Raw genomic sequence first — 3,249 nt, 5'->3', positions numbered from 1 at the left:
TTAGTCACCATAGTGACAATTTCCAAGTGCATCACTGGTATGGAGGTCATGAAGGGAGATCTAAAAGATTCAAGGCCAGTATAGAAAGAGATGATGTAATTAAAGAGCACAAGGATTTGGTGAATAAGTTGTTTAAGATGCAAGAATGCTCCTAAGCTATATTGGAAAAATCCATGTGAGCCACAAGAAGAGGTTGATATATAGGAAATGGAATTTGATAGAAAAGGCATTATATATTTTGGGATTTCATTGAAGATAATCCCATTGCGACAATAGCTTGATGAAGTAGATGTGTAATGAGATCGAGGTCCAATGCTTGGGCTCAAGCTTCATAGCAACTTGATATAAAAGAAGCATATACTTCAATAGAGGATATTGGCATTGAACTATTATTTTGGGTAGACAGGATAGTGATACTGCCATTACACCGATGTCCCAATCATTGTTATCAACTGCTGATGTTCATCAAGCATTGGATCCTCAATCTGCAGGAATTGTATCTTTTATAAATTTGAGTTTGTCATCTTCCACCAACACTTCAAGAAGTTTGAATTCAAGCCAAAGAAATCATATGATAGACCTTCCTATTGCAATCTTAAGTGATTAGCAAAGAATGGTTGATAACATCAACTTTTTGTTTGAAGAGTTGGCAGTGGAAAAAGAATCTCTTGCATTGTCTCTAAGAACCGAATCATCATAAGTTACAAAGCTAAAAGCTTTCAAACCATGAGTTATCTCAGAATTTGGAGTCACAGACTTAGAGAATTGAGCTTCTAATTTCTTAGAACATGACCTATGACAGTAGTGCATTGGGACCTAGGAATATTGTCAATATGCAGGCTAGACAATGGAAATTTGTGGTGGCCACACTGAAAGAAAAACCTCATATAAAAAATAGCTAACTTTCCTTGAATTTTGTAGCATCATTGAGTGCATCGGCATCTTTAAAAAAATGGCAAGGAAAAAAAATCTAATGTCATAGTCCATCTCCATTTTTCTGCCACTGAAGAAGCTAAAAATGAATTTTTCGCTGCAGGGTAGTCACCAAGTGCATCGCAGGTATGTGGAAGCAAACATATAATACATCATGTAAATTGGAATGATTCAAGCATGAAGAAGTTTATTTGGCAAAAAACACCTTCCCATGCTCATTTTCTGCAAGGAGTAGCCACATGCTCATTTTTCCCAAGGAGTAGTCATCTGCTCATTTTTTGCAAGGAGAAGTTATTTACTCATTCTCTGCCAAAGAGAAGGCCATGCGGGTGTGACTCACAATATATTAGTTGATAAACACAACCATTCAAAATGTGCACAGGCTGTGAGAATAAAATACTAGATGTGCCAACAATTTATATGGATAATGTCTATCTTCATTTCGAGGGTGGTGAGCCACAGGTAAAAGTGGACAAGCTAGCCTCAACTAAGACATAACTTCCTTATGATTACTATTATTTGGAGCCAAAGGAGATTGTCAATAGTGCTAAAAAATTGGGGGAAGTTCTTCATGGGATTTACATTGAGAACTCTCCTCATGTGTTTGGGATGAAAGAAAACAAGCTGTGCAATTATGTCTACTTCAAATGGAGATGGGGTTTCAAGCTCTAGATTTCTTCAAGTTGAGTTGAATGAGTGCATTCTTTCATCAATGACTAGGTGATCCATTATAGCACATCCATGGCATGACCTTGAAATTGGGCCAGGAGCTCCTTCAGTTTTCAGCTGTGTCATGGAGATTGTGAAAGGCCATAGTGCCAACTATCTAGGGTTATGAAGATGCTACAGATTTCACAGTCACAAAGAGATTAAAAAAAAGTGTGCAGGGAAATCTTGTCTTCTACTTAAGTGTGGGCTTTATTGGATTGCTTAGAATTATCATTATCATTATCATGCACAGAACCTGGGGAAATTCTATAATTGGTATGACCATGGCATGCTCAAATACTTTTGGTCTTGTTACGGGTGCTTTTCTTCTAGGATATGGTTTGATTGAAATTCCCAGGAGCATTTGGAGGAACGCAAATTGGATCTACCAATAGAAAGTTTTATCCCATCAAGTTGCTAAAATGGCTATTAAACTTGATGATGCTCATCAAGAACTCTCAAATACAATTGTAATTGCATAGGCTACTTCAAATCAAATGTCCAAGTGGGATCCACTATGTCCCTGTATGGATGTTATTGATAATATGCTAGTGCAGATGAGTAGAGAAGATCAAAACTTCAAACCATTGGGAGGAAGATTGGGAGAAAATGACATGGATTAAGATGCTGATGAAAAAAAACAATGGCCACCCTTAGGCATCAATTAAGAAGAGCTAGGGAGGAATATTATTGTTATAAGAGTGAATATATGAGCAACATCTGTGAGGCCCTTGAACTTGAGAACACAATTAAGAATTATGGACATGGCAGCTCCACAGATTGGTGCTACATATCAAGTTTCCATCCTCCTCACACTTGCAAAATACCTAGATGGGATTGAGTGGGTTTGGTGGTGTGTACTCAAGCAATAGCTTGAGAAAGTTCTAGCAGTTCTTGTGGGTTCTATGTTAGCTACCATTCTCTTAGTAGAAGCCACATTATTGCCAAGCCTCATCAAAGCTGTAGGAAAGCAAGAGATGCTAGTCTAGGTTACTGCATTCATCCCACTGATATATATGTGCATTTTCACATACTATTCTCTTTTCAAGCTTGGAATGTTCACTTTTTACTCCTTGACACCAAAATAGAAAAGCTCTGTGAGCTTGCTTATGATATGCTCAATGGTGGCTCAATTTAAAACTGAGGCTAAAGATGCTAGTGGTTTTGATCAATCTGGCTCAATAATCCTTAAAAAAGAGAGAGAGAGTGAACTTGGCTAGAAGAAGGACATGCAGTTGGAGAGCAAGTAGTTCCATTGGCCCGAAACTTCAACAATTTGAGTGAGGACATTGAAGTAGATAGTATAGACACATGTCTTGATGAAGTTAAAGAGGGATTGAATTGGGCAGATGCTGATATCATGCATTTTACATCAGAGCTAATTAACAAGAGTCGACACATCATATGGTGATTCATTTTTTTTAAAGCTTTTGAAATCTCAAGGTGACATGTGGCGTACTCAAAAAATGAAGCGCTAGTCATGATTAAATTTTAATAATCGAAGAGGCAGAGGAACCGAATGGTCATGAGAGAATCAACCAATCATTTGAGAAATTATTTATGGCAGATCTTTTGAATTGACAGGGTTCTTCTTTTCTGCAAAAAAGT

At 37.5% G+C, this 3,249-nt stretch overlaps 1 pseudogene; it reads left to right on the top strand.

Annotated features, from left to right (window-relative positions):
- The first annotated feature begins 1,305 nt into the window (after window positions 1–1,305).
- On the top strand, window positions 1,306–2,861 carry LOC149554196 (uncharacterized; annotated as a pseudogene).
- Window positions 2,862–3,249: the final 388 nt, after the last annotated feature.

Source organism: Cupressus sempervirens, chromosome 6 (genome assembly GCF_028749045.1).
Source record: "Cupressus sempervirens isolate cs-2001-9-10 chromosome 6, ASM2874904v1, whole genome shotgun sequence".
NCBI classification, from domain to species: domain Eukaryota; kingdom Viridiplantae; phylum Streptophyta; class Pinopsida; order Cupressales; family Cupressaceae; genus Cupressus; species Cupressus sempervirens.
This window is presented reverse-complemented; position numbering and strand designations above follow the sequence as displayed.